This window comes from Oryctolagus cuniculus, chromosome 12 (assembly GCF_051225735.1).
Source record: "Oryctolagus cuniculus isolate XC-2025 breed Fujian yellow rabbit chromosome 12, ASM5122573v1, whole genome shotgun sequence".
NCBI classification, from domain to species: Eukaryota; Metazoa; Chordata; class Mammalia; order Lagomorpha; family Leporidae; genus Oryctolagus; species Oryctolagus cuniculus.
Window position 1 is genome coordinate 59,723,487 of NC_142878.1, and position 20,426 is coordinate 59,743,912.

At 38.5% G+C, this 20,426-nt stretch overlaps 1 protein-coding gene across 9 annotated transcripts in view; it reads left to right on the top strand.

Annotated features, from left to right (window-relative positions):
- The window catches only part of CDIN1 (CDAN1 interacting nuclease 1), a 241,057-nt gene that overhangs the window by 24,796 nt on the left and 195,835 nt on the right, over positions 1–20,426 (top strand). Inside the window, exon 1 of one of the 9 annotated variants that reach the window (XM_089309416.1) lies at positions 15,879–16,100. The exons of 7 other annotated variants lie outside the window; for them this stretch is intronic. The gene's annotated coding sequence lies outside the window, so the exon portion shown is untranslated. Of the gene's footprint in view, positions 1–15,878; positions 16,101–20,426 lie in introns of those variants that run through there. One more of the 9 variants, XM_089309414.1, reaches the window with a different exon arrangement.

The following is a 20,426-nucleotide window of genomic DNA, read 5'->3' on the forward strand; positions in this document are numbered from 1 at the left end:
GACCTATAAATCTGATTCCTGCATGTGTCAAAACAGTAATGTATTAAATGCATATTATTATAAAAATTTAAGACATGTCTTAAACACACTTACATTTTTATAACACATGGCAATATTAAATAATACATTTCCTTGTTAGCATCTGTTTGCCGTCATTGTTGGCAAGACCTATGATTTATTGCTTAAATTAATGACCAAGACCATTTTGGACCTGATATATGCCCCTAAGCTTATTACATCACTAAATAAAATAAAATGTATGCACTTGTGACAGAGTTATTTTTATAATTGTTTATCCCTTTAAGTGCCCTATTCAGTGATTCACTGAAAGGTTCATAATGGTTGGCTTGTAACCAGAAAATAATCTCAGAAAGGCAAAATATATTTCTTGTCTTGAAATAAAATGCTAGAGTGATGGTGATGATAGGGGTCCCAGCAAGAATTTGCAACACTCAAACTCATTCTTTTCTTCCATGCTCTCCATGAACTCTTACTGAATATTTTGGACATGTAGCCTCCCTACCTCCATCCCAAGGCTGTTAATTCTAGAGCTCATGTTCGTATAAACCATCCAATATTGGTAATGCGACTGTAGTGACACATGGCTGCAAGGGTTAAATTGTTCTTTACCTGGAATTTTCCAGGTGCTGTTATTACCATATATTAAACTGAGCAATATTATTCTCCTGTTTTTAGTTCTTTTCTTCTGGGAGATTGGAAGTTGACTGGTTTTTTGTATTGAACTCTATTTGACTTCATAGTCTTTACCTTTCCTTTCTGAGGGCGTGATATGATAGACCCTTTAGTATTTTCACGGTAACCTGGTATCCATCTAAAGTCACTGTGCTGCCTGACTTGCAGTGTAGTGTGTTATATGGCTTCATGGTTTTCCTGGTCCACGGGAAGTCTCTCATTGACTGCCAGCTCTCCTGTCATGTGATGGCAAGGTCAAGTTTTCGAGAAGTGTAGCTTTGCTTCTGGACTGCAGCATGTACACCTTGAAGCATATGGAACTCCTTTGGGTACCTGTGAGTATTGTCTTGGGAGGATGATTCCGTAGGTTCTTTGGAACAATTCTCCTTTACTTTATGACTCATAAATGAAAACAAAACTTAGTTCTGAAGGAAGGTGATTTCCTTGTCTTGTCCTCATCTCACTTTTACTGCATTAAATCATGGAAACTTTGTGTTTTCCTCAATAGTCTCTCCTAAGGCAGTTTTTCATAGTTCTCTTTCAATGATCGGGCCAAGAAATGTTCTTGTTTTCCTTGAGAATCTACATTGATCTTTTCTATTTCAGGCTCTCATCTCCCGTTTCTGATCTTTTTAACTATCCTTTTCATCTTATTTTCCTTGTCTGGGAGACCTGTCCCCAGATAAAATGTTTTAAAGGAAAACAGATTTTAAAAAAGAGTCTCAAGTGCCACTTCTAGTTTATTTCCCTCCCTCTTCTTCCCTCACTCCACCCTCTTTTCCCAGTCCCTCCTCTCCCCATCTGTTCCTCTTCCTACCCGCCTTTTTTTAAATCCCTTGAATGTTAGATTAAAGCCACCAAGGATTTTGTTTGTTTTGACCACTGTTGTCACTCTTACCTGTTCATTTAGAATGTATACATTCTTCTCTTTTGCTTTCTGTCCCACTGATCGTGAATTCCTTTGGGTAGGAGCTGTGTGTTTTGCTGTGATGTTATCTTCTATCACCTCCTTTAGTGCCTAGACTGTTTTGTGTTGCTTTTGGCATTCAGTGACTTCTTGATAATTTTCTGATGTGCTTCTTTTTATGATCTCTTTTGAGGGGAAGATTTTAGAAGTGTGTTTGTTCTTTCTGGCCAACATTGTATCCGTTGCCACACAAAGAACTAACTATTCTTTTCTGAGATTGTTTGTTAAGTACCTGCTGTCTGGATCAGGATATTTAAGTCCTATTTAAAAATATTAAAATATTCAGTAGGCAGCTAAGTGCTTGGCCTCGTGTTCTACTTAACACTAAATGAAAGTAAAATATAACAGAGGCATGGAACCATTTGTTATGTTTTAGTATATGAAGCAATGGCTGTGTAAACCTTAACCTTGTAATTTTGTTCCACTTTATCTTGCAGCTGTAAGAGTAATCAAAATAAATCACAAGAGGTGAATAAATATTTTCCAGTACTTTCTCTGTGTTTTCAGAAGTGATGGTTGATCCATGAAATTTTAGTAAGTGTATTAAATAAAACAATATGATGTGCACAGTGTCAGATCTGATAAATTATTCGGTATAGACCATTTATACAACATATGTTGAGCTGCTACGTGAACAGCTTAATGACTACAAATTATGTTAATCTGTCTTGCCATTTTTATATTTTGTTAAAAATTGCGCTGTTTGTATCATAGAAAGTTATATATTTGTATGTTGAGGGGGAGGGCAGGGATAAGAAGAAGGCATAAGAGAGGTGCAGGTCATCTCCATGATGTTCTGACAGTGATCCAGGGCTCCTCATCTGTGCAGTGTACATAACACAGATGTTGGGGAGTCATCTGTCAGCCATGCCTCTCCTATGGAGTTAAAGTTCTAGAGGGAAAAGAATTTGACACAGTGCTGTCACTGTTACATTTTCACAATAGAAGAGCATGCAAATATTGAACCTCCTGCTTAGCAGTAGTGCCCTGTCTAATGTCTGTGCTGGTTAGAATAAAAAATCATGGGTGCATCTTGGGCTCAGAGATCTGACAAAGGTCATGCTATGTTGGGCATTTGAATTGGAAATTGTCTGGACTTAGATTTTATAAAGCTCCCACTGTTGTGTGTGGGGAGAATTTCAGCAGGGTTTTGTCCCTAGAGAGGCCTCTTAGGCCCTTTTCTGTCCTATGAATGAATTTAGATGTGAGGTTACTCCTGCCTTAAAACTGTTAAGTTCATTTTGCATACATCCCTAGAGAGAAAAACTGGCAGATGCTTTTATCTTGGAAGTGTTTAAAAGAAAACTGCAGAGCAGGAACAAGAGAGAAAAGGGGCCCTGTGTGGAGTCCCAGAACATTTTGGAAATGGCCAATATGCAGTTTTCATCAGTATGAAGGCGGGGTGCAATATGGTGCCTGTAGCTCACAAGGGAATATGAATGTTGATTAAGCATACTCCCAGGCTTTGAAATTCTGAAAGCAGTGTCAGAATAATGGATGTTGAGCAAATGTCAAGCATTTGTTAATTTCTCTGTTATTTGGAGTTTATCTACCATGATCAATCAAATAAACTAGTGCTTCTCTCTTGTGGCATGTGTCATTGATATGGTGATTAGGTGGCTAGAGAGACCTTCTGCTTTTTTTTCCAGGTAACAGATTATAAACGAGCAGACAGAGCTTTTCAGTTAAAGATTTGTTTATGGCTTGGTTTAGTAGAAATTTGTATATTAACTGAGTACTTTGGTGGCAGTATAAAAATCATCAGTCATATGTATTGTGGTGCCATTTGTACTACCAGAGCTAGTACCAGTGTCATGGTTTCTAACTAAATATACTTTCTAGTAGTTTATAAAACTTTGATGTAAAATTGGTTGAAAGAAATAGATCCTGGATGAATTCCAACTTATTAACATTTATGGGTTTTCAATCCATTTTTGGTTTTGTCTTTTCCAATTCCAACAGTTAATTTTTAAATTATTTAATGACTTTTAGTCTGAAAAGACAGTAAATGGATTAATTTTATGTGAATCAAAGTAATTTTTTCTGTTATTTTTAGGAAATAGCATTACACCATTTTGATGTCCCCAATAAGGACATCAAAATAAAATAAAAAAGAACCAAGAGGTCCTTTTCAGCATTTGCTTAACTGTGAATTTTCATGAAGTGCTAACATTTTGAGATGTGGGGGGGATGGTTCTCTCTTTAAAATGTGAATGATTTTACCAATTGGCCTTTCATTAGAAATTAACACTAGGTACCCTGATAGGTAACAGGGTAATATGGGACACAAGGTGATCTTTAGCTGGAACTTTGCTAGCTGCATCAAACCCGACTTGTGATTAGACTTGTTTTTCTTCTTTGCATATTTCCCACTTTCTTTTTGTGATTTGCAGCGTGTAGTCTTATGATTCAGGTTGAGATGGTTCCAACGCCTGCCAGCCTTGACCACATCCAATAAGGAGGTCTGTGATCTTTGGCACCGATAAGTGTGTAAAACTGGATTTCCTGAAATGGTCTGACCTCCTCTTGTTAAACCTCAGTGAGCTTTCCCTTCAGGACATTCCAGCTAAGCAGCCACAGGGCACTGTATTCACCCCTCAGTGAAGTGCCTTTGTGATTCCTGGAGGGCTCTGATTTTCTCAATCTATTGTGATGTCCCAATTTGATTATTATGGCAACTTCCAGGGCAGAACATTTTGAGCTTCCTTTTCAGGTTATGATGCTTAATCTTGACCATCAACACTTAGCTGTTGATTTTGGCCTTCTTTGGGACTGCACAGAGCAGTAAGCTCGACTGCTGTCCCGCCTCCAGCATCATAAAAACAGACATAGTCCTGACTGGCTTTTCTAGACTGTCCTCTGAAAGCCTGTTGTGGACATGCATCACTGAACCATTAACTTATGTCTTACCCTGAATACCCAGGCTGCTACCTATAGACAGCTCTCAGTTGTTTTTTTTTTTCCTGTTCACAGTGATGAGGCTCTTGTTCCTAGATTAGATTAGAAAATTATTGTTTCATCACAAAAGAATATGAGTTTCAGTTACTTTTGGCTCTTAAGCATATGTACGCAGTCAGTTCTTCCCAGCTGTCCAGTGGGATGGGCTGACAGTTTTGGTAGGTGGTCTGCCCTAGAGGCTATATTAGCCCCTATATCTCTTGTCTTCCATTTAACCCTTCTAATGTCCTTGGATAACAGTCTTTTTCTCTCTACAGTAATGATTCAGCTTTTAAAAAGTGCTAGAACAGGGACTGGCACTGTGATGTAGTAGGCTAAGCTTTTGCCTGCAGGGCTGGCGTCCCGGCTTCCCGTTGTCCTGTTTAGGCACCATTTCAAGTCCTGGCTTCTCCTCTTCCTATCCAGAGCTCTCCTATGGCCTGGGAAAGCAGTGGCAGATGTCCCAAGTGCTTGGGCCCTCGTACCCAGGTGGGACACCCAGAAAAAGCTCCTGGCCCCTGACATCAGATCAGCCCAGCTCTGACCATTGCAGCCATTTGGGGAGTGAACCAGCAGATGGAAGACTATTCTCTCTGTCTCTCTTCTCTGTCAGTAACTCTACCTCTCAAATAAATAAATAAAATCTTGTATTTTTTTAGAAAAAGAGCTAAAACAAATACTATTTCATATTAGATACACATTCTAATGATAGCCAAACACTTCTGGGACTTTTCTTTTAGCAAGTGTTTTTAGAGCATATGTCACAACCTTTTCCATATTTCCACTGCAGACCAACCTGGATACTTTGAAAATGGATTTGGTATTGGGAGACAGACAAACATAATTACATTTGATACATGAGGGGATCCATGCTATAAGGTGACCATAAAGTCTGGAGTCACGGTTATTTTGTAGTGTGTTGAAATTCAGCAACAACACATCTTTTGTTATGTATTTGTCTATTTTTGACATGGTGGTCACCCTCACCCTGTATTTTGGTACAGTATGAAATGTGACTGTGAAGTTGGCTTTCTGCTGCAACTGACAAACTGATTTCAAAGTGATTCCTAATGATAGGTTAGCTTTTGAGCAAAGGCAACATCATTGGTGGTGAGTATACAAAAGACACTAATACTTTGGCCAAAAATAATTTGAGTAGATGAGTTTACGTTCTGTAAGTTGAAGAAGTCCGTTATATGACTTTATTGTACTGAAGCACAGATTCTCTTTAGCTATTAACTATTATTTTATGTTCCCCTTTTCTCTGTGCTCCTACAGTGTCACTTAACTACTATGTAGGTAAAGGGACTTAAATTTCTTCTTAAACTGTTTCGGTTACCCAGGTCTGGTGATTGTTACTAAGGCGGGCTTCATAGGGGAAGAAGAAAAGTGAAGGGTTAGATAATCTGTTAACTAGATAGTCTTTGAATACTAGAGAGGCGGCTCAATATGGGATTTCCAGTTAAGTGAAAAGAAATTATTTGCTTAGAAAATAAGACTATACTAATCCTGGAATTTTATCCTGCAATTCAGGAAACATTTTCATAAAGCTTTCTCCTTTTTCTGGCATTATTAGTATGGGGAAACATGGAGATGCTCATTTAGGCTCCTGTTTGGGATGGAGTTTGAAATAGGGTGAAATTCATCCATTATTTATTTTTTTGTATGGACTTTCTGGTTATTTAATAATTCTAGTTAATTCAGGGTAACATTATGAGGTCTTTGTTTCCTAATATATCACTGAAACTAATGTTTTATTTCAGAATTAAGAGGTCAGATTCTTCATTCTATTTTTAAGGGATTTATACTTTCTGTGGAGTTGGTAGAATCCCTACAAAAGGTTAAATGGGGAGACAGAACCCTGAAAAGAGAGTTGTTTGTGTGTTACAGTAGCACACTTTCTGCTACACGTTATGTTGATCTGCATTCATGAGACAACAGTGGGCTCTTGACTTGGTTGGATGCAAACTGATTTAAACGTTTTTTTTTTCACAGTGTTTAAGTAGTAGAGATGGCACTTTTGGTAGCTAAGTGTCATTTGATTCTCAGTAATTGTATATCGGATTTTAAAGCTGTTTCAGGCAAAGTATTATTAGGAGATAGGTTCCTGCAGCAAACGTGAAAAACCTTCAGAATATTTGGGATTCAAACAACTAGGCAAGGTGTGATATGAAACTTGGGCTGCTTGCTTTGTACTTCAATGCTGAGTTCTACCCTGAAGAGGGTAGTTACACACAGAGATGTGCACATGACACATGCAAATACTAAGTACAGTAACAGCATGAGGTCTGTGTCATTAACAGTAATTTATGTAATGAAAGCCACCTGGCTGGAGTTTTTTTATAATTAATTGCTTGTAAAAAATAAATTTAAATATAATTTATAGTTTCCTAAATGTGATTACTGAATAGACCCAATAGCAAACATTTTAAGAAAAGGCAGTTTCATAATTTACTAATTTGACTTTTAAAAAGAATATATATATATTTTAGTAAGTATCAGATGAAAATATTTTTGGGAGGCAGTCCTAAGAGTGTAATCAAGTCCTGCTTGCTTTAATTCAAATGCTAATTTGGAAATAATCTCACTAGCTTAACTTTTATATTATATTTACATCTCTCAAAATAGTTTCAATTTAATATACACAGAAGGATATCTGCTTAACAGTGATGTAGTAAAACTCCTTAGGAAAAGATGTTTTTATGTATTCTGTAAAATTCCAATTATCTTTTGAAAAAGATTATATGTGGGGGAAAAACATGTAAGCACATAAGATGAGCCATCATATGCCGTGGTGATAATAAGAGGCATTGCCTAGTAGATTTACCAAGCATGATATCATTAATTTAAGAAGGCTTTACAGTATTTCTTTTTGTTTATGTGGCCATATATACCAGCTGCCAAAGAGTTACTTTTTCTGATGTAGTGGAAAATATTAGTGATTCAAATGATGTAACGAGAAAGGGGGCTTTACAGCCCTGTGCCCTGTGCTTTTATTTTTGAAAAGGAACAAGGAAGAAGGAAGGAGGAAGGAAGGAAGAACTTTATTTATGGCTTTCTGTTTCAGACGTAATCATTGTTTACTGACAGTTTCTCAAACTCTATGAATCTGACTTTTTAAATTCATATCCCTTTCCTAAGTATTTTCACTAAGAACTGTATCCCTTAGATATCCTATGTATAGCAGTGAAATTACCATCAGTGTCAATTTATGAAATGTGTGTGATACTTTTGCAAAGGATTAATATTTCAAAGGAGAATTTGTGTGGCTTTGAGCTACAGATTTATAAAGATAAATTTTCCTCAATATATGACCAGTAGCATTTTGCCTTCACTGATTTAGTAAAGTTTAGACAAATCAATAATGTTATGTTTGTTGGACTTAAAAACATGTTTGTTTGTTTGTTTGTTTGTTTTTTTCCTGGAATTTTCTTTGTTCTTTGCATAAACTCAACTAGGTCATGAAAACCCTAGTTCTGGTAATTAGTAGAATTATGTGTTTACTGCTTATATGATTTGGGGAGTCCATGCAATGAGGTACCTGTGTTCACTGGGATTGTCTGTAAAGAATAAAGATTGTGGTTTCTGCATGTGGTCAGGGTGTGACCACTATCCATCACCTCAGCAGCAGACATCAGGTTTATTCTTGCTTCATTTCCGAGGTCTAGTAATCCCTCAAGAATTCCAACTGTTGTTGACTGTTCCCATTTACATCACCGAAGAAAGCAGCTTTGCAACAGGTGCAGCTGGATACTAATTGTAGAGTGTGCTTAATCTATCCAGAAGAGAGAGTGGCTCCAAATTTGGTATCTTAGAGAGTGGAGTGACCTTTTAAAGTCCCAGGATGAGAATTGCCAACAATTGCAACAGGCTAATTATACCCACAAGGAGTTGTGAAGTGCTTTTAAGTTTCTCTGTGCACCTAGAAGTTCAGTGAATGGCTTGAAGTCATTAACATATAACAGATGCACTCCCTTTTCAAGGGCTCCTGTGATAAGTTTTGATTGTAGAAGTGGGAATTTGACCTGTAGCTTATCACTTGCTTCATTAGCTTGTTGGAGGACAAGAAATGTGTATGGAGGGGGGTGCTGTGTATATATGTGTGTGTGTGTGTGTGAGAGAGAGAGAGAGAGAGAGAGAAACAGAGACAGAGAGAGACATGAGTGTTATCTTACCCATGTACCAGAATTCCATCTGCCTGCTTTATTCTGCTGATGAAGTCACAGGAGATAACCTTGATGCTGGCTTTTGCAAAAGCATATTGTGCATTGTGCATATGTATGTATTTTGTGTATAAGTATATAGTATATTCGTATGTTTCACATCTACCTTAATTGAACATGGTTATTCCAAAGTTTTCAATGATTTGATTATATTTGAGAAATACTGGCTTCCATGTGATTTCTGATCTTTTTAATGAAGAAAATACAAAGTATACTTTTTAGTTTACAAAGATGATAGGAAGTTTGATTTCTACATTTCCATGAAGATGACTACATTTTGAAGTGGGGGGGGTAGGGAAATTCAGTTTGGATTTTATCTTAAATGGACAGAAGTGTGCTTCCAAAAGAATGAACAAATGATAGAGGATCCCCCATGAGATGATGTGGAAATGAAACACAAAGGGCTTCATGCAGTGAAACCCATGACTTCAGCACTTAAATGAAATTGTATTATCTAGTTGAAAAATCATCCAAAATAAGACACAAAAGATTAGGTTAAGAAGCTTCTCACTAAAACTAGTCTTGGGTAATTTAATTCTCTGTCGCAGGATCTCTGTATTTACCTGCTTTAATAGCTGTTTGAATTCCTTAGTAGACTGTATGCCTAAACTTTATTTTAAAATGTTTTCTGCTAAATTAAAATCTGTTTAGAGAAGTCACTATTCCTTTCATCCCAAAAGGTGTTTTGTGGATTTTATATTCCCAAAGGTCATAATCATATTTAGCTGTGTTCCTGTCAATTACCAGCAAGCTCTTTTTGTACAATTAAGGGGTGGTTCATTTACTCTAAGTGAGGTTGCCACCTGTCTAGGGATGAACTCAAACAAATTGGAAGTCTCAGAGAGAGTTTTGAGTTTAAAGCAGAGTTTTATTCTACTACCATTTCTGTGATAGTATTTTCTCAATCAGTGGTACTAGTGGCAGGAGATGTTTTCTTGGCCCCTGTGTTTGGGAGGTTGTTAAACTGTGTTGTTAAAACTAAAGGTGGGACCAACATTGTGGCATAGTGGGTTAAGCCACCACCTGCCATGCTGGCATCCCATAGGTGTGCCTAGTCAAGTCCTGGCTGCTCCATGTCCTATCCAGCTCCCTGAATAATATACCTGGAAAAGCAGTGGGAGACAAGGTGACTGCTTGGACCCTGCCACCCACATGGGAGACCTGGAAGAAGCTCCAGGTTCCTGGCTTCAGGCTGGCCCAGTCAGGGGGAGGGAGAGAGAGAAAGATCTTCTCTCCACTAGTTCTTTCCCCAAACAGCCACAATGTCCAGGGCTGGGCCAGCCCGAACCCAGGAACCCAGAGCTTCTTCCAGGTGTCCTGTGTGGATGCAGGGGCCTAAGTACTTGGACCATTTTCCTCTGCTTTCCTAGGCAGATTAGCAGGGAGCTGGATCTTAAGTGGAGCGGCCAGGTGCTGAACTGGCACCCATATGGGATGCTGGCATTGCAAGTGGAGGCTTAAACCACAAAACCGCAGCTCCAGCTCCTAAATATAAATCTTTTTTTTTTTTTTAAACTATAAGTGTTTCTGGAAATCTGGGAATAGTAGATACAATCATACTTGATACCCACTGAAAATGAGCTGGAAGGATCTTCTCATATCTCTTGTTTCCACTCCTGTTAACTTATCATCTCATTGGATAGGTGAACAGTGGCATCCCTAAACATGGATAGTTTGGGGACAAGGATTGTGTTCATGGAAATATTGTCATCCCATCTAGTGTCTCAGGGAAATAAAACATAAAGAATATTAATGATGTGGATCACAGGAGAATATGTACTTTTACAGTATTTAAAGTGAGCTGTGGGAAATATCAAATTTGGTAAAGGACACACTTTGTTTAAAAGATTTCTAATATAGTATGTACAATAAAATACCTTACTTCATGTGACCTAATGTACATTTGACTGCATTCCATCTAGGGCCTGGTTTCATTAGAATTGGGCCCATGAATCAGCACCAACTTTGCTGAGATCTATGAGTGTCTCTCGTGGCCTCCTTCCCTTCCTTCTTTCCAATTTGAAATTGAATTTACTGTATGTTGTATAAATACTGTTTTTTCTTTTAATATTGCAGTTTATCTTATGGAGATACAATTCACTTATTATAGCATTCATTCTTTTAAAATGTACAAGTCAGTGGTTTTTATATATTCACAATCTTGTGCAACCATAACTGCTGTCTGATTCAGAACATTTCATCACTCCAGAAAGCAACCCGATGCTCATTAGCAGTTACTCCCCTTTCCTACCACTGTTGACCGCAGCCCTAGACAATCACAAAACTATTATCTGTGTCTACACATTTGACTATCTGGACATTTTTTGTAAGCAGTGTAATGTAGTACGACTGACTTTAAAGTTAGCCTGATGTCCTTGCGATTCATTCGTGTTATTGCATTGCTTTTTTCTTGCTGAATGATAATGGTATGAATATACCACATTTTGCCTATGCATTTATCAGATTATAGATATTTGTTTCTACTTTTTGGCTATTATGAATAGTGCTTCTGTGAACATTAGTGTATTTTTTTTGTATCAACATATGTTTTTATTTCTTTTGGGTGGATACTTTGGAGTAGAATTTCTGGTCACATGGCTTAATGTTCTGAGCAACTGTCAAACTATTTTCCAAAGTGTCTATACCATTTTGCTTTTGTACTAGTAATGTATGAATGTTCCATTTTGTAGCATTTTCAACACTTGTATATTATCTGTCTTTTGGGTTATAGCCATTCTTAAGGGCCTGAGTTAGTATCTCATTGTGGTTTTGATTTCTGTTTGCTTAATGACTAGTCTCTCACTTTTTTTGTTACTGAGTTCTAAGACTTCTTTATATATTCTAAATATATCTATGATTTGCAACTATTTCCTTCTAGTTTGTTGGTTCTTTTTTTTTTTTTTTTAGGTTTATTCACTTATTTGGAAGGTAGAGCAACAGAGGGAGAGACAGGAGGAGAGAGAAAGAGAGAAAGAACGAGAGATCTTCCATCTGCTGATTCAACTCCTTTTTTTTTTTTTTTGACAGGCAGAGTGGACAGTGAGAGAGAGAGACAGAGAGAAAGGTCTTCCTTTTGTTGTTGGTTCACCCTCCAATGGCCGCCGTGGCCGGCGCGCTGCGGCCAGCGCACTGCGCTGATCTGATGGCAGGAGCCAGGTGCTTCTCCTGGTCTCCCACGGGGTGCAGGGCCCAAGCACTTGGGCCATCCTCCATTGCATACCCTGGCCACAGCACAGAGTTGGCCTGGATGAGGGGCAACCGGGACAGAATCTGGCGCCCCGACCGGGACTAGAACCCAGTGTGCCGGCAAGGCGGAGGATTAGCCTAGCGGTGCCGGCCCTGATTCAACTCCTAAATAACCACAACCACCCTGGCTGGTCCAAGCTGAAGCAAGGAGCCAGAAACTTCATCCAGGTCTCCCACATGGATGGCAGGGGCCCAAGTACTCGGGCCATCCTCCACTGCTTTCCCAGGCTGATTGGCAGGGAGTTAGATTGGAATCATAGTCCCCAGATTTCAAATTGGCATTTACATTGGATGCTGGTGTTGAAATGCACTATACCACATTCCTGATGGAGTACTTGAGTTGTTCTTTTAAAATGATTTTGCTTCCAGAAGGAGGGCACAGAAGATTCACATAGAAATATTTTAACCTTACGTAGGGAAACTATTGGATAGTGAAGTTCTTATTGTTTGATACCTTGTTTAGACTAAAGTTGTTTTTCCATAGATGATATGTTAATCTTAAAAAATACTTGGCAAACAGTTTCCTGAATAAAACTTGAAAAGTTAGGCATGTTTTAATATTTTCCTTTTCTTTGACTTTGCCTTTTATAATTATGCACATAAATAATTCTTGATCATATCATCAAAGCTAAGTGACAGTTTGAGATGAGCTATGTTAATAAAAATGCTAAAAATAAAGAGTTGTACAAGTCAGTAAATATATTATTTTAAAAAGTAAGTATAGTGGCAGGTGTTGTGGTGCACCAGGTTAAGCACCCACTTGGGACTCCTGCATCCATATCAGAGTGCCCTGGATCCAGTCCCGCTTCTACTTCGGCTTCTGATACAGCTCCCTGCCAGTGCACCTAAGGGGCAGCAGATAATGGCTAAAGACTCTGATGGAGTTCCTGACTTTTGGCTTTGGCGTGGCAAAGCCCAAGCTGTTGCAGGCAACTGGGGAATGAACCAGCAGATGCAAGATATTTCTGTCTCTTTGTGTCTTTCAAATAAATAAAGAAAAATAAATAAACATTAAAAAATCAAAAGGATAAATTCCAGCAAATTTATAGATCTTTAAAAATAGCTATACTGTAAAAAAAAAATCAGAGATCTATCAAGTTGAAATAAAAAAAAACTGGAATTGGGCTCTTTTGCTATTAAAATGTTTTGGAAAATTCATTCCTTTAGGTGAACATTGGGAAGAGTACCATTACCTTTTTTGGGCCACAAAATGGCAAGAAGAACTCCTTGTTATTGTGTGTCTCTGTGTAAAAGCTTTTATGAGGGATGTGGTACCACAGTAATGCTCTGGCAACCTGGAGGCTGGTGTTTCTGTAAAGCTGTAGTGGGAAATGTGTTACAGCGTCTGAGAGAGACACAGAAGGAGAGCTTCTTCCTTGTGCAGCTATGTCACCACAACTTTAGCTCTCTGACTTTTCAGAGCAGGGCATGCACCCTGGAGCTTCTGTGGCTGAATATCATATCAGGCATCTCTGAAAGTGGATATATTTATTGCTAAAGTGGTTTATAAACAACAACTAAGAAACAGTTCGCAAACCAAAAGAGGGGAAATTTCCAATCAGTACACAAGTATTTGTATTAAAAGCAAAGCATATGACAAGTGCATCAAGGCACATGTTGAAATGGTATTTGACTAAAATAGGGAGGAATGTAGAAGGCACTTGGGATTGTGGTATTTTTGAGAAGCACTCAGTTGCTTGCTCTTCTTGTCACTTTGTATCTTTTAAGGGCTTAAGCAAGGTAGACTCTTAAATTGTGCCTTTGTAAATCTTTCCAGTTGTGGAATATGAAAATCATAAATGTGTGATTATCCAGTTTTTTTGTCTGGTTGCAGTTGTGTAAAAATATATTGTCTCCTTTGGACAGTTAATGAGATGTTGGCCTGCATGCCATTTTTCTTGGAAAAAATTAATAGCTTTTTTTTTTCCGTATCTACTTTAACCATACTTTATCTTTGATTTGGATTGATGCATATATAACTCTGTGTGTGTGTTGTGAGAGCATATTTATTTTTGTTTTATGTGTGAGATGATAAGAATATATGAAATCTGGTTTTTAGCTAGATTCTGTTTTGCATGGACAAAGATACCTGCTCTCTTTGATGCCCACTCCTCTTAAGAAAATTAAGTGTGCATGGAATTGGTGACCTGTTTTTAAGAGAACTTGTAATGTCTTTCTAAATGAAAAATCATTCCAGCAGTATCTAATATTGGCAATTTTCCTCTGTCTGCTTTTAGAACTTATTGGCCAACCAGGTCAGACATTATTAAAGTTCAAGGGGTCCAGTGGGAGAAGAAATGGTTTTGTGCTACTATGAATTTTAAATGTTGCCATTTTCGTGTGATACAGCATCATCTGTTCTCACATGCCACTAAAAATGTATAGAAGTTTTAGACCAAATTCAGGGTCAAGGTTGTAAGAGTGGTGATGCTTCTGACTCATTCCCTTGAGTTATGTTACCCAAATTATCTGCATACCATTCTATAGCAAGATCCTTATTAACAAATCATTTTATGGAACTTATTTTAAGAAGAATTTTCCTTTTTTGGGGGGGGTGTCATCGCTTCTTGGAAATTTATATAGGCATGGTTGGAGAATCAATTCTTGCTGAACTTGATAGCTATTTACTATACTGACATAGACAATGGGGAGTTCAGTTCTAAGACTCTGGTTTATACTTAGCAGAAGCAATACCTTTTAAATATAAGACTCTTGGGGAGGCTGAATCCTACACAGATTACTTCCTCTTTGTGAGCCCACTCACTAGCACATGGAATGCTTCAACAAGCAGGTGTTTGATAAATATTTGGTCTCAGAATCAATGAGTTGTCCACCTAACAGGAGTGACTTCTGAATGTGTATAGGTATTTCATGTACAAAACTACTGGATTTAATGAGATGAAGAAAGATTGAGAGGATTTATACCAAATCATGGGTTGGTTGAGTGAATCCAGGTGTACCTGCCTCTCTTTTGAAATGCCATACCTCATAAAATCAGACACTTAAAAATCTTTTCTTGTGGCCAGCAATTGTGGCCCAGTGTGCGAAGCTGCTGCTTGCAACATCGGCATCCCATCAAGTCCTGACTGCTCCATTTCAGATCCAACTCCGTGCTAATGTGCCTTAGTGGCAGCAGATGATGGCACAAGTGCTTGGGGGCCCCTGCCACCCATTTGGGACATTAGGGTGGAGTTTCTGGCTCCTGGCTTTCTCCTGGGCTGTTGGAGCTAGCTATTTGGGGAGTGAACCAGCTTATGGAAGATCTCTCTCTCAGTCTGTCCTCTTCCCTCCCTCCCTCCCTCCCTTTCTCTCTCTCTGTCTCTGCCTCTGCCTCTGTCTCTGTCTCTCTGTCTTTCAAATAAATAAATAAATCTTTCCAAAAATTGAATTGATAATATTACCAAGGCTTTGACCTATCCATGCTTTATCCAGCCCTACATTCTGTTATTCACCAATGGTGTTTATGTAGTGAAACTCATTATAGTCAATTCCAGATAACATTCTCAAAGGAATAATATATACCAAGAGTTGAAAAAGGCTTGCTGGACTTACTAAATAAGAGTTAAGAGAATCAAGACAACTTTGACGTTGTGAGTCAACGTTTAGCCACAGTGCCTTGTTGGTAGTGCAAGCAGCTTCACTGGTGATTGAGCTCACTTGAGTCGACTGCTGTGCTTTTGGCACAAACAGTAGTTTCCTCCCATGATCTTTCCTTGTTCTCCTGTGTAATGGAATCCTCGAGTTGTGACCTTGGAAAATGACTTCCCAGAATAGAGGTTCCCTTGTAACTTTCATGGCCAGAGATCTGAGCCCCGGCTCTAACAGAGTAAGTGCAAGCTGGAAGTGGTGTCTTCCTTGAGAGACAGCCTTATCTTCTGCTGAGTTTTGTCTCAAACATGCTGTCTGGAGCACAGATGCCACAATCCTAAACGTGGACAGGGTGGGATGGGAGTTTAGCCTAGACATGGAGTGGGGAGCTTTAAGGAGCCTGGGACCCAAGGACTTCCTGGAGCAGAATATTTTTGCTGAAAGAGGTAAAGTTTATTGGAAAAGGCAAGAATTTCTGTTCTGTTTAATCCATTGTTGTTTGGGATTTTCTATTCTTTATAGCTGAACCCTCACCCTTTCTGATGTAGTGGCGGAGATGCTGGGTTATATCAGATTGGATTCCTGAGATGTAAGATCACAGTAGAGTGGCTCCAGCTCAGTTTCTCACCATTTTCAGAGCTGTTTCAAAGCGTATGCCTTACGGCTTGCTGATGAGTCATGTAGCCTTTCAGTGAGGTCAGCACCTTGTAATACCTAGTGTCTGTACCTCCCTGGTTCTGGATTTGGTCCGATGGAGTCAAGGCTTAAATATGGCTTTCACAGATTTCCTGAGGTGACTTAGTTTGTGTTATCTTCCTGGGTGTTGTAGATAGAGACCTGGGTTAGCATGAGGTCACTGACTAGACAAGGAACAGGCCACAGTGCCCTTTTCAGGAATCCTTACTCAGTCTGACCACAAACATTGCTTCCCCAGGGGAACATTTTCATAGATCTTGGCATTCATTGATAGCTTTTTAAAAAATTGTAGATGCTATGAACTTTGTGATATTGTAGTCATTTCCTCGAAGTGACAGCAAAGACCAAATCAACTGATTTTTTTTTCCTTTATTTGCTATGACCAAAATTTGTGGACCTTAAGAGTTAATTGTAGTACACACTTTCTTACTCTCCTTGGGAAGATTAAAATCACTAATTGTTAGGTGCTCTGGTTTTTGGAAACAGAATGTTGTTTTAGCAATGATATATCTGTTTGCATTCACATGTTGTCTTAGTGAACATTTGCTTTCTAAGTCTGTGAATTTCAGGTTTTTTTTTTTTTTTTTAATTTCCCCTTAAAATGATTGTGTGTGTTTGGCTTAGGGGTGTATGCATGTTAAGGAATCAGAATTGGAGAATCCTTCCTCATTTAAATCATTACTTCAAAGACTATTATGTATAGAACCATGCTAAATATCAGTGATATAAGGTTTAAAAGATAAAAAGATCCCCTGCCATAATGAACTAACAGTCTAATGGAAAGGCAAGTGAAAAAAAGAATACCATAAATAAAATTTTTTGGTAGACTTATTTATGGACTCATTAAATCCACAAGTCTGAATGGGTTCTGATTTCTTAGACCAAAGGAACAGTATTGAGAGCTCTTGAAACAGACTGCTCATCCACACCAACAGCCAATGAAAGATTTTTGAAAGGCTAAAATTTAGATTTTTAAAAAACATAGAGTTTATCTTTTATTTATTTATTTGATCTGAAGCTGCATGTTGTTTTTCCTCTGGTTTTCATTTTGGAGCATTTGTTCTAAAAGCAGTTCTGAAAAAGAATATCTGCCTTTGCTTTGTTTCTACTTTGTCTAACCTTTTTGGACCCATTAGAAAATACAAACATAGAGCATCGATACATAGAAATGAATGTGTGCACAGAAAAGTCTTGAGTGGCACAATACAAACCCTTCCTTCATTTCATTATCTGGAATGTAGGTGGCACTCTCTTACCCATGAGGATGAGGCTGCACCTTAGGCATGGAGGAAGTGACTTGGGGTGGGGGGGGAGTCCAGGGCTCAATGACCAGGGTTGCATGGTTGAATTTAAAAGGCTTTTATCTTGAGGAAGTAGATGCTTCTGTGTGTTTCACTAATTTTTCAAAGCCCTCAATTTCTCATCTGCATATAGTAACATTAGTCCTGTCCAACTGATGTCTAGTACTGTAAGAACACAGTGCTTATGAAGTTGAAAAGTATTTAATTGATCTATTGTTTTAACTTCTGAAAAAATTATTTAAAAGTTAATTTTGTTGTTCTACTCCTTAGAAGGGCAAATTCCTTGGCATTAGCTCTTCAAAATTGTGGGAAGGCTGGTATATGATATAATTATCATATTTAGGGAAAGCTTTTGTTGGCTGACCTAATGACAAGTTCAGATTTGTTTTTTTCAAGAGCTTTTAATAGAATTGCTTTGGTCTAAGAATTCATGATAGACTAAATGAAATCCTTCAGTCTGCTGGATTTAGTGAGACCATAAATTAGCCTCGTGGTGAATGTATCTTTCTTTTTCCCTTTTCATTTGACACAATTCATTGAAATGATGACTGCTGCTAAGTGGTTAGAATTTTATGTGTCGAAAATTTGAAGAGAAAAACTTTGGAAAGTAAGATGTTTGTTTTTTCATTGTAGTGTCACCTGCTTTTGATATTTTTCATTGTACTTACACTTAAAAATAGATTTCAGTGTGTATTCTCTAATGTAAAGTGTTTGTATTAAAAGTAGGTTTCCTGGCCCTTTTGCTGTCACATAGAGGGCAAACTGGGTGTGACACAGTTTTCCTCAGTGGAATGGAAAGGGCTTGAGGCAGTGGCAGTGACTATCACTTGCCTACAGGCCTTCTTGTCTTCTCTTTTGGCTTAACTGGCATGGGACAGATCAGAAGGAAACTACAGCAGGTGTCTTGTGCATGGGCCAGTGTGGAGTAGAGAGAGGCGATGTTCATAGCCACACAGTAGCTCGGAGGAGCTGTGTCATGGGAGCTGGGAGGAAGGTCCAGTAGTCAGGCTGATGCTGGGGACAGGTTCCTGACAATAGCAAATTCTTTGGTATCTTAATACTGGACAGATTTGTAAAAAGATCTGTTGTACAAAACAAAGCTGGGAAGCATGTTTTACTGCTGGCCTAGACTTGAAAGAATCAGGAGGAGCTAGCATAAGAGCAAGTGGAACTTGACATTGGACGCTGTACTATTTGGGCAAAACTATTCACATTCATTTTCTCTGAGAAGTTAAGATTAGTCTGGAAGTTATGGGCAGACCCCAGCCAGGGTGAGGTTAAGTTGCTCAGTGGGAACCAGGAAGAGCCTGGTGCTTCTAGTCAGGTGCAGCAAGCAGTTCCACAGATGGGGCCCCGTGCTGAAATCTCAGATGACCTCAGCTTTTCTATCAGGGAAGGCTGCCTTTCTGGCATGCTCTGTATAGAAGGGAGTGCAAGCCTCAGGAGGTCATTTTGATGCTGAAAAGAGCATTCAGGCTTCTTGTATCATTGTCAGACATTTCACATTATTGAAACACAGTTCTTTGGAGCTGCTCATGTGCTGGCCACATACAAATTTAGAGAGAATATAGTACAATCTAATACTCCAATGATGTACACTGTAGTTCTGTAGAATAGAGGGCTTTTATGGGATGTGAATTTTGTAGTTTTTGGTGTTGTGGTATTATTTTAGGAATGTACATGAAGCCCAGACATATTTTTAGTATCTCACATATGTATTGAGGAAAACCTTTATTTTTACTCCTCTGATTCTTAAATGTTTTATGTAAACAACACTTAAAAGCAGGTTAAAAAAAAAGGGTGGAGAAATCACCTGTAACCCGAAACCTTTATGTTTTTCACAATTATATCTTCTACACCTTGGGTATATACTTACCTAAAATGATAATTATAAACATATACATATAACTTATATGTTATTTTCTTGCTTCAAATTGTAGCTAAAAATGTCTTCATGTACAGCTAGAATTGCATGATAAGTGTATTGGATGGTGAATTTGGATCTCCCAAGCTGAACTTTTAACAGTGAATAATAATATACTTTAATGATGGAAATGCCTTTATGCTCTGGATCCATTCTTGTGGGAAGTGCGGCAGTGAAGATGAGCAGTTACTAGCGGCCATAGTGGTAGACTTCTTAGCACTATGGATAGAATCCTGCTATGATATCTAATGAAAGCACTCCTGTGGTGTGGTTTGGATATTGTTCTTGGTTGTAAGACTGCTGAGTCTGACTTTCTGGTCCTATGGGAGACCCCATGAGCCATCCTAAAGCTTGCTCTTTTGTTGTTGAAACTAGATTGAGTTGTTTGCAACTAGACTCTTGTACACTGGAGATCTGGTTCTTGAAAGTCATTTGTTTTGTCATTTGGAGACAGTGACTAAGAACCTAGACCCTAAGTCCAAACTGCCTTTGCTCACAGTCTAGTAATATTTATTTTGGTAAGAGATATACCACTCCCCCTCAGTTTTTTAAATAACAACATTTTTTTTCTTTATTTGAAAGGAAGAGTTACTGAGAAAGCAGGAGAGAGAGAGATAGAGAGAGAGAGGGAGAAAGCAAGAGAGAATGCTGTGGCTAGCCAACAGCCAGGGCTGGACCAGCCCAAAGCCAGGAACCTGGAACTCCATCCCAGTCTCTGACATGGGTATCAGGGGCCCAAGCAGTAGGACTATCTTCTGCTGGTTTCCCAGATGCATTAGCAGGAAGCTGGATTGGAAGTAGAGCAGCTAAGACTTTAACTGATATGGGACACTTAATCTGCTGCACCAAAA